This window comes from Furipterus horrens, unplaced genomic scaffold, assembly GCF_987537825.1.
Source record: "Furipterus horrens unplaced genomic scaffold, mFurHor1.1.pri manual_scaffold_11, whole genome shotgun sequence".
In the NCBI taxonomy this organism is placed as follows: Eukaryota; Metazoa; Chordata; class Mammalia; order Chiroptera; family Furipteridae; genus Furipterus; species Furipterus horrens.
Window position 1 is genome coordinate 70523267 of NW_028327181.1, and position 12012 is coordinate 70535278.

The following is a 12012-nucleotide window of genomic DNA, read 5'->3' on the forward strand; positions in this document are numbered from 1 at the left end:
GTTTCCCCAGCCTATCTTTTGTGACATGATTTTCTTCCTCAACAGTGGTTTCCTCTCAGGAGTTCAGGCACTTGAGTTTTTTCACTTTTCACCATGTGCTCCCGGGTTTTCTTGACAGAAGACGTGTAGATGGGGGCACGTCTCCTCTCCATTGGATTCTGAAAAGGTCCTGATGGGGTGTCCACAGGCTGTCCTGCTGGGCAGCCCCTGGGCCCTTCCCCCAGACGTTTGCTGATGAGGGGCACGCGCACGGGCCAGGTCCCACTGCTGTGTTCCCATCATGGCCAGACAGTGTCTAGCAGCTCATGGGCTGCTGAAGAGTCCTGGGGCCTGGATAGCTGAATCTCATCCCAGGTGTCTGTGGGACCCGCGTGACTGACTTAGTGGGTAGACACAAAGGCGGTATGATTCCAGGTCCTTCAGGTGATTTCCCAGAAGGTTTATGCCTTCTCCTCTACAGCTGGAATATGAATATAGGATTTGAAAATCTGCTTCACTGCTGACTGGCTCTCAACCACACCATTTCCAAACGTTTCCATTAGTGACCAATGATTGAAGTGGGCTGTCCTCAACACCCCGGCTCAGTGGGATCTCCCTGTCCAGCAGAGGTTTCATGATCATGGACCAGAGAGAACAAAATTACCCGGACACTGTCTTTTGTCTGGGAAGAGGAGAGATGGAAAATCTCTCTAGTGGAGAAGAGCATTGAATGTTTCCTTCTAGTCCCTTTTATTGAGGAGGGGATTCAGGAGATACAAAGTCAAGACCCATGAGTCACCAATTATCTTTAGATGCTTGGGTTATAATTGACAGTTACTGATTACAGGTATCAATGTGAAAAACACAGTGACCATTTTGTGTCAGAGTCTGCTAACCATCCTGTTGCCGTACTGACATCAGGTTCAGGGCTTCATACATTTTTTGCTACACACTGTTTATAGTTAACTAAGAGATAAGAAAAGCAGAGCAAGCTTCAGAACATATTTTGCATTCTTTAAATCCAATTCCCATGGGAACCTTCTGAGTGGCCTTTGAGTCATGCTTGCCTCTGGCCTTCCTGGTGTTCTGGTCAAGTCATACAAGGCTCTCAGGAGCCTGGCTCGTGGCTTGGGCTAGTAGTCTCAAAAATGGTCCCCTACATCTGATGGCACCATTGATTCATCAGTTCAGCTTAGGAAAGCATCCTTGAAGGCCTGCTTCTGTACTTATCTGTCCTTTCCACAAGGGTCCCATGGCCTTGAAGGATCCCATTCCAACCAGCTTTCCCAGAGGTGTCTCCATGACAAGGGAGCTCTCTCCCTCTTCTCGTGCCCTGGCCCATGGCTCATCTTCACTGGGTCCCTGGCAGCAGTACCATTGTGCCCACACTCAGGCGAGCCCTCCATCCAGTGTCATAGATCTAGAGCAGGTCTTTGCCTGATGGGCGTAGTTTATTCCAGGAAAGCACGTAGGACCTTCGCAGCTCCCCTACATCAAAGGTGCCCTGTCCATCTACCAAGGGCTACTCCACCTGTTAGAAGTTGTAACATCTCACCCAGCCTGGACACCAGTCATTCCAGGTAGGTCTTGCCCAGGCCAGTCCTTCTCCTGGGGCCAGGAGCCCAGTGAACAGATGACCAGGATTTGGAAGGCACAGCTGTTGGATTCCTGAGTGTTTGCTGACCCCCAGGATCCACTCCTTGCTGGCTGGATCGGCCCACTCTGGGCTTGGACCTCAATGTTTCAGGACCCTTGATGGCTGGAAGCAGGGCCGAACATCTATTCTAAAGTCACCTGAAATACAAGTCTGACATCAAAGAATGGAATCATGGAATTTTTCTCTGGGCACATACTTTCTTTGCCTGGGGCCAGCAAACCTGTGTGAACTTTGATCACTAATGAAATAATCCAAGTGCAAACACTTCAGGCTGGGCAGCTAAGTGGTTATCAAAATGCTTGGGCATGGAATTGCTCATTGTATGTCATTATTTACACTCTAATGTTCATAGGATTAGTGGTGCTGCCCCCTCTTTCATTTCTGATATTAGTAATTTGTGTTCTCCCCTGCCCCTCCTTAGCATGACTAGGGACTAATTGATTTTACGAGGCGGAAACCAAAAAACCCCAGAATTTATTTATTTAAAAATTGTGTATTGATTCTTACATGTTTAAACTTCGGACACCTTCAAAGTACTCTCCATTTGATGCAATACACCTATCAAGACTTTTTTTCTACCACTCAAAGTAGTTTTTGAACTCGTTGGTTTTGATGCCTTTTAATGTTTCTGCTGCTTTTTGTTTCATCTCTTCCGCATTGGCAAAATGTTTCCCTTTGAGAACTTTTCTTATCTGGGGAAACAAAACAAAACAAAAAAGTCACTCGTGGTGAGATTGGTGAACAGGGAGGGTGGGGAAGGGGGTCATGCTGTTTTTGGTCAAAAACTGCTGAACACTCAGTGCGGTGTGGACAGGTGTGCTTGTAAATCGCCCATCATGAAATGGGCACACGTGCTGAAAGAATCTTAAAAAGAAAAATTCAGTGAAGCTGAACACAGCCTCTCACAACAACGCCAGCTGGTACACTGATACAGATGGACTCCTAGAACACTCACCTGGTGGGGGAAGCCTGTACTACAAGGGGCCCTCCCTCCAGAAGATAATTCCTGTTTGTTTTTTTTGTTTTTTGTGTTTGTCTCCCATTGTATTTATTTGTTTCAAAGAATCAGCTTTGGGTTTCTTGATTTTCTCTATTGATTTTCTGATTATAAACTTACTGATTTCTGCTCTACTTCTCTCCCTCCTCCCCCCCCCGCCTCACCCAAGGACATGCCCATTGATTATAGAGAGAGGGGGAAGGGGGGAGAGAGAGGGAGAGAAACACTGGTTCCCTCTCACATGGGCCCTGACCAGGGACCAAACCCATAACTTAGGTATGTGCCCTGACAGCTTCATCATTACATAATGCTTTTTTTTTTTTTTTTTTTTTTTATCTCTGATAACTTCCCTTGCTTTGAAGCCTGTTTTGTTTGAAATTAATATAGCTACTCCTGCTTTCTTTTGATTAATGTTAGAATGGTATTTTTTTTCCTCTATCCATTTACTTTTAATCTATATGCATATTTATATTTAAAGTGGGTTTCTTGTAAAGAACATATAGTTAGTTGGGTCTTGTTTATTGATTCCCTCTGACAATCTCTGTGTTTTAATTGGTACATTTAGACTATTGATGTAGTTGGAATCTCTACCATATCCATCATTATTTCCTATTTTTCCATCACTGTTTTCTATTTGTCACTCTTGTTCTTTGCTTCTATTTTTGCTTTTCACTATTTTTCTGTTTTTTGTGGTTCTAATGTGTGTGATTCCATTTTCTCTCCTTTATTAGTTTATTGTTTATATTTTAAAAGCTTTATTAGAGGTTGCCCTAGAGTTTGCAATGTATATTTACAGCTAATCCAAGTCCACTTTCAGATAACACTATACCACTTCGTATGTAGTGTGAGTACCTCTAATAACAAATGATCCTATTTTTTTCCCTCTTATCACTTGCATCATTGCTGTCATTTATTTCACTTATAAGCATACAGAAACACATATATATTATACATATTATATGTACATAAGCATACATAATCAAATACAGTGTTGGTATTATTTTGAACAAATTGTTCTGTTAGATCAATTAAAAATAAGAAAAATTAACTTTTTTTAACCTTACTTATTCCGTCTTCTACATTCTCCCTTACCTTATGTAGACCCGAGCTTCTGACCTATATTATTTTTCTTCTTTCTAAAGAATTTTTAAAACATTTCTTGCAAGATAAGTCTACTGGCAACAATTTCTCTCAATTTTTTTTTTTTTTGTCTGAGAAAGCCTCTATTTTCCCTTTACTTTGAAATATAATTTCACAGGGTACAGAATTCTAGGATGGTGTTTCTTTTCTCGCCACACAAAATATTTCACTTCTTCTTCATTGCAGTTTCCAAGGAGAAACTGGATGCAATTCTTATCTTTGTTCCTCTTTAGAGAAAATGTTATTTTACTCTGTCTCCTTTCTGGAATTTTACTTTATATTTTATTTTTTTTTTTGTAGTTTAAAAATGATAGGCCTAGGTGTATTTTTTTTATTTTTTGCATTTATCTTGCCAGATGTTCTCTTAGATTCCTGGATCTGTGGTTTGGTGTCTAATATTAATTTAGAAAAAATTCTCAGTCATTATTTTTTCAAATAATTCTTCTGTTCCTTTCTTTTTTCTCCTTGGTGTTCCCATCACGTGTATGCCGTATGTTTTGTAGCTGCCCCACAAGCCTTGGGTATTCTGTTCTGTTTTTTTCTTTTTTCCTTCTGTCTTTGTTCTCTTTGCGTCTCAGTTTTTGGGATTCCACTCATACATCCTGTAGCTCAGAGATTTTTTGCCTCAGCCATGTCCAGTCTACTAATAAACCCATCAAAGCCATTCTTCGGTTCTGTTAATCTCTAACCATTCCTTTTTGATTCTTTCTTTGGATTTCCACCTCTCTGCTTACACTTCCCATCTGTTCCTGCATTCTGTCTACTTTATCCATTAAAGCCCTTCGCGTATTAATCACGGTTGTTTTAAATTCCCACTCTGATAATTCCGGCTTTCCGGCCATGCTTGCTCTCTCTCCATATTGTGTTTTTGGCCTTTTGGGATGCCTTGTAATTTTTTCCCGCTGGTCAGACATGATGTACTGCGCAAAAGGAACGGCTGTAACTAGGCCTTTCGGTAATGCGGTTGTGAGGTGTGGGGGGACAGGGATGCTCTCTACAGTCCTATGATTAGGCCTCAGCCCTTCAGTGGTCCTGTGCTTCTGGAGTGGGACCTTCACAGGCGTTTCTCAGTGTTTTCTCTCCCCTCCCCCACGTGGGACAGGATGGCTAGGGTGGGCTGGAATTTGGTATTTCCTTTCCCCCAGGTCCATCAGGCTCTGATAAAACCCCAGCAGGCCAGCCCTGGCCAGTGTGTGGTTCACTCGGCTGGAGTGTCATCCTGTACCCAAAAGTTTTCAGGTTTGATTTCCTGTCAGGACACCTATGATCCCGGGGCCCAGGCGCATCGGGGAGACAACCAATTGATTCTTCTTTCTCATATTGATGTTTCTCTCTCCAAAAAGCGGTGGGGGCTGGGGGGGGGGGCAGCAGGCCAGGCTCTGGTTTATTAGTTTCTCCTGAAAGCAGGCCTTGTTAAGAAGATCAGTGCTCTGGTGTATTTCAAAATGGTTTCCTTTCCCCTCCCACTGCTGGAAGATTGAGAAGATTTCCCCCCGGTATTTCTCGTGGGAACCTAGTTGAACTCTTGAAGGTAAATCTCACAGTATGGCGGGGGGGGGGGCCCCATCACTGGGCCTCGGCAATTTGTTCATCACACTTCAGGCGTTCTGCCCTGGCCGTGGTTCCAGAATTGCTTTCCCCTCTTGTCTCTGGTGAGTCTCTGGGAAGCCCTGATTCCCTGCGTCGGTCTGTCTGTGTCTCCAGTCTTGGGAGCAGCGGTTTGCACTGTTTCCTCTTTTTTCTTACAAATCCATGAAGAGTTGCTGATTTTTCAGTCTGCTCAGCTTTTTACTTATTGTGAGGATGGAGTGGAGACATCCAAGGTTCTTGTATGCTCAGCTGGAAACTGGATAGCCATGATTTCATTTTCATTCTGTTCCAAATTGTTTCCTTTATTTTTATTTTGACCCATTGGTTATTTATTTATTTATTATTTTTCAATTACAGTTTACATTCAATTTTATTTTATATTAGTTTTAGGTGTGCAGCATAGTGATTAGATAATTTTATAGTTAATGAAGTGATCCCCCCAATAGTTTTAGTACCCATGCGGCACCATACATAGTTGTTACAATATTACTGGCTGTATTGCCGGTGCTGTGATTTTTATCCTCACCCATCGGTTATTTAGACTTGTTTAGTTTCCCATATTTGGGGTTTTTCCAGATATCTGTTATTGGTTTTAAATTTAATTCCACTGTGGTCTGAGAATATATTTTGCATGGTTTGAATTGTTTTAAATTTATCAAGTTTTGTTTTATGACTCAGAATGTGAGCTAGCTTGGAAAATATTATATGTGCATTTGAAAAAATGTGTATTCTGCTCTTATTGAGTGAAGTGTTCTATAAATGTCAGTTGGTCAAGCTGGTTGATAGTGTTGTTCAAGGCGTTTATATCTTTACTGATTTATGTCTACTTGGATCAATTACTGTGGGAAGGGTGTTTAAATCTCTGGCCAAAACTGTGGAGGTATCTATTTATCTCTTAAGTTTTACCAGTCTTTGTTTCGTGTAACTTGAAGCTCTATTATTATTAAGTACATATTTACGATATTTATGTCTTCTTGGCAAATTGACCTCTTTATCATTATGAAGTGACTCTTTTTATCTCTGGTAATATTCTTTCTCTGAAAACTACTTTGTCTGGTATTAATATAGACATACTAGCTTTCTTAAAAAAATTATTTATTTATTTATTTTTAGAGAGAGAGGAAGGGAGGGAGAAAGAGAGGGAGAGAAGCATCGTTCAGTTGCCTCTCCTATGCGCACCGACTGGGGACTGAACCCACAACCCAGGCATGTGCCCTGACCAGGAATCAAACAGTTGACCCTTCCAACCAATTGAGCCACACTGGTCAGGGCCATACTAGCTTTCCTTTGATTCATGATACCATGACATATCTCTTTTTTCATCCTTTGACTTTTAACCTGTGTCATATATTTAAAATGTATTTCTGATGACAGCATGTATTTGGGTCTTGCTTCTTTATTCAATCTAATGATCTGTTCTAAATTGTTAGTTTAGACCATTTACATTTACTGTAACTGGAGGGGGCCAGAACAGGCCTTCCCAAGACGTGCTACCTCGATACGTGTATCCTTTTGAACTGAAGGCAACCGATACCCTGCAGGCTCAGGAGAAAGTTTTATCCTTCCTTAAATTACTTAAATTGGGGGCCTTGCCCATAATAACTTCTTCTGACCTAGCTATAGGGCAGGGCAAACATCCAATTACTGAACATTAACTTGTCTTACTCTCCTGTGAATGACCTTCCCAGCTTTGAAGTCCCAAGGCTTCTTGCCTCACACTCACCTCACATTGCCATATGGAACTCATTTTAACTTTCTGTCTCTGAACCTGTCATATATAAGGGGGTCTCTGAATCTCACGTATGTGGAGTTCCCATATTACATATGAAGTGAAATTTTGTTACTTTCTCTTGTTAATCAGTTTTGTCGTAATTTGATTATTAGATCAGCTGAAAAAACCTAGAAGGGTAGAGGAAAATTTCGTCCTCTCCCACATAACTAAGCATGTAAAATAGGAAATAATGCTGTGGTAATAGTTGGAAAATATATGCCATAATTCTCTCAGTCTTTTTTAGTTCCTCCTCGAACACTTACATACTCATTTCAGTATGGGCAGCATCTATGTTAATTCATTGTTATTCTGGGAAATTACTGTTGTTCTACTCTTGAGGACAGGGGAATTTCAAATGAGAAAAAGCTACTCAGTTTGCAATTTAACATCCATCTCTCTCTCTGTGTAAAAGATTCATGGGCATAAAAAAAATAGCATTTGAACTTCAATACTGATATCCATGAACAATACTGGATCATTAACCAGCTGAAGCTACCGGGACGACCAGATACAATAATCCTTGAAAAGACACCAAGAGTGGAGTTACTTGTTTAGAGTCCAGAAGCTAAATTCTTAAAATGTCAAACCAAATTAACGCTTTTTTAACATAAATTGCTTCTTTAAAAAAAAAATAAAAAATCTCAAGGCCCTGCCTGGTGTGGCTCACTGGATTGAGTGGCAGCCTGCAAACTAAAGGGTCTCTGGTTTGATTCCCAGTCAGAGCACATGCCTGGGTTGCAGGCCAGGTCCCCAGTTAGAGGCACGTGAGAGGCAACCACACATTGATGTTTCTCTCCCTCTCTTTCTCCCTCCCTTTCCCCCTCTCTAAAAAACTTAAAATCTAAAACAAACAAACAAAAACCAAAACTCAGAAACTTACTCCCACCTTATAAAGCTTTTATTGCTTATCTGAGAAGTGATACCTCTTTATATCACACCTAAAGAAAAGGCTCTGAATGCAATCTGTGCTGTTTCCTTTCTGGAAAGTTTTAAACTATAAATCTAAATTTACAAATGATGTAGGAAGTGCCAACTATCTTTAATTAGAAATAGGTGCTAGCAATGTAATCTAAAAAAAATTATGTGAAGTGTCTACAACAAGCTTCTGCATTTATTTTCCTGTTGTGTGTTTCTGCACAATTCTGTTCTATTCTGGAAGCCCTTTGCTCTATTAACAGAAGTCTCATCTATGAGGTAGGGTGGTGTCTGTTTTGCTTTTCTGTTCCGTAATGATTCATTATGAGACACTGATCATTATGTCTAACAGCTTAATACACCTCAAGTCAGATTTCTTTAGCCCATTCTAACAATGACACATGGCGACTTTTCATCTGTCACCTGTCTGGAAGGGTGTTAATAACCGGAAATGAAATAGAGTAGTGCTAGGCACCGTTGCACACTTGGGAAACAGTACTCTTGACCTTGGGCAAAAGGCAAGGATACTCAGAGTGATCATGCCCAACCTGATGGCAAGGTGGAGACTCAAAGTAGGCGCAAAGTAGATGCTGGAATTCTGTTCCACAGTTGTCTCTTGTATTTTTAGTCTTTCCCTTTCTATGAGGTAGTTCCTTTCTCCTGTGCTGCTAATTATGCCCCTGTAGTCCTTAACAAAGTAAGAATATTTAATTAAAAACAAAAAGAAAAACAAAACCCCCCCACCAAACCCTACCAGCTTGCTTACTCTGTTGTAGCCCAAGGTTCCGCCTCTCTAGGTTATGGGTCATCTTCTGTTGATCTATTTAGGATGGCTGCTCCTCTGCATACCTTTTCCTACCGCTCTTGTCCTCCAGTGTTGGTACACACAGGGAAGGATCCCAGGACTGAAAATAAACCTCCATAAGCAGAGGACAGGGAAAGACTAAAGAAAGAGGCTGGTCAGTCCATTCTGGTAATGAAGAGAGTTTTTTTTTTAAGGGAAACTCACATATAAGGCATATCTTGGGTGGTTAGAAGATGAAATGGATCCCCATGCTTCTTGGCAGGTGCCAAGGGATTATACATAGGGTAAAAGGAGGGAATAGTCACGGGGAAGTGGTACGTGAATGCTCCCAAGTACATACAAGAAATTACATGCTCGGCCAAATCAAGCCACAGCCTCTTCCAGGAACCAGCACGCAGTGGGAGGCAGGGGAAGGGCGCTGATTTATGTCAGAATGAACATTATGATCAGACAGTTCCTAAGGGTGGCTTTGCGGGCAAGCAGCCTCTGTTCTGGCTGGGGTCACGTCATGGAACAGCCTATCCTTCACCACTTCTCAAACGATCTGTGGCAAAGAATCAGGTGTTTTGTTTCATTTAAAAAAAAATTTCAATACATACATCATGTATTGATATTTTTAAAAATACAGAAGAAAATGACATAAAAATGATATACAAAATACAAGCCACATTTGACTATGATTAGATTCAATAGTTGACTGGCAAAATAGCTATAAAAATTTCTAAGCTCTTACTCTCAATTTCTGTACTTTTTTCCTGGTGGATTGAAAGCAAATAGCCCTTGGGCCACACTTTGAGCAGTGCAGATATAAAGAATACCTAAAAAATGAAGCCCAGTGGGAGTCTGATTGGTTGCCGGTCAATTCATGGACTCCTTGGGACCACTCAGCCATAAGGGAGGAACGACCACATGGTATGAACCCAGCCCTTTGTCAGAGTCTTTGGTTGGGGGCACTTTCCAGAGAATGGGGCATGAGATATAGGCAGGTAAACTCTAGGAGCACACCGCTTTGCTGTTGGCGTGGCTGCCCGACACATGTGGTGCCTCAGCAACTTGACTTGTCCAGACTGCTGAGTGTGCCCTCTACCCCTTTTGCTGCAGATTGGAGGCTGAGAGCCACCACTGCAGAGCTGGTGTTCCATGGCACACAGAACAAACAGGCTCTTCACCAAAAAATCTGAAATATTCGTTCACTGACTGCAAAGATGAACATGGTAAACTCTCTGTCCTCGGGAGTTCAGCATTCAGAGCTTTTTCATAGACTAATTTACTCTTTTGCTACTCACATGAGAAAAATGCTGTATTTCCTAGACCCAAACCCTACCAAAAAATTAATTTCTTTACAGGCAATGTGTAACCCTTTCAGCCCATCAAACTCTCTGAATTCCTTGCACAAGTAATTTATCTTTGCATGATCAGTTTCCTTGTGCGGGGTCCCTACGAGGGTTATGTAATAAACCCTAGCACTCCTAGTGCCCAGCTCAATAGCATGCCTGCCTGTGTTCAACGTTATTTTTTATATTGTGGGTGGGGGTTGTGTTGATGATGAAAAAGCAGCAGCGATGAGGCCTTGGGACCAACATTTAGTTCCTAGTTAGCAATCTATAGAAACGGAGTTAATAACGCTTACCTCACAGAACTGTACACTCTAAGAGATAAAAGTAAGTAAAAGCATCTGGCCCAACACCCAGGTCCTTGCTAAGTGTGTGTTAAAGCTGCTTAAGACGTCAGAACACAGAATTGTTGGGGTTGCTTAGATAGTAAGAGCTTTCCTTGTGAACTTCAGTGGGTATCACAGCCAAGCACGAGGATTCGTGTTTGAAATCATTGATCAAGGAAAGGTGCATCATGCCTGGCATCATTTAAAAAATAAAGCAGGAAAGTGAGCAATGAACTTTATTTCAGAAAACCTGTACAAATGGACTTCCAGGTCAAGATGACAGAATGAAGCTGGACCACAGAATCTCCTTCCTCTGCCTAATGAAATGCATGAGAAAATTTATATGCTGCAGAATGCCACGTGAAATCCAGATCACAGCGGATAAAACCATAGCGATTTATAAAAATTCAATGGATGGAAATGCACATTTTTGCTGGGTGTATTAAGGTGCCTTCATTCCTCCCCTCCACCCTCCCACTAGAATTACCATGTGACCCTGTGGGAGACTACAGGATATCAGTTGTTGCCAAGCAATATATAAAAATTAGGTGACAGAGGTCTACGTTTCTATCTTTTCTGGAGGGGTTAGTTCTGCTCACACTACCCCTGCTTTCCTGCCATCACTGGCTCTCTAGTCCCCCACGCCCCTCCTGCCTCGTTCCTCGAAGCACGAGCTTGCAGCCCCTAGGTGGGTGTTAACTCCAAGTTTATAAAGAAAATGGAGGCTCAGACACAAGTAACTTGCTCAATGTTAAATAGTGGCAGAGGCTAGGTTTTCAACCTGGATATTTCAAATAAATTCTATACTCTTTTCACTGTCCTGCCTGAAAAGGAGATGAATTCACCTCATTTATTTCATTCCACTTACTTCTCTGCTGTGCGAAAGTGTGGGAATGTGTTTCTCCCAGATGTCATTCAGGTGTGTATACACTCTGTGCCCTAGGATACAAAAGCCATTCCCCCCGAAAGTCTCTGACCTGGAATGTGCCGCGTATTGTATGTTTGCCCAAGGCCCATATTCTGTGAAACTAACTCAGAGCGACTTACATTCTCACTATGTCCAAAAACAACACTGAGGCGTACTTTTTAAGTGCTGCATTTTTAATTTTATTAAAAAACAAGCCAACATCTTCAACATTTCAAACGCTTTAATTCACATTGCTGTCTGTAGGCAACGACCACAATACAGACCCAACACAACACCACACAGGGTGATTAGGGGGTAGGTGCAGAGCTCCGCAGCCACAGCGGTAAGTGCAAGAGGCCACTGGCTGCTTGCCTAAGTGTCCTCAGGACTGTGGATTCAGAGACCTGATTCAGTCGGTTCACTTGCAAGAGTGCTCAGGGCGAAGGACCCGGGCTGCGTCAAACAGAGTTACACATCAAAGTGCGGGTTTGCCTGCAGGGCTCCTCGAAGCACATCAAAGTCAAGAGAAAAACTGCTGGTAGAGCCTGGAACTGAAGGAATGAGAGCAAATGTCCTTGTGAGTCACTGTCA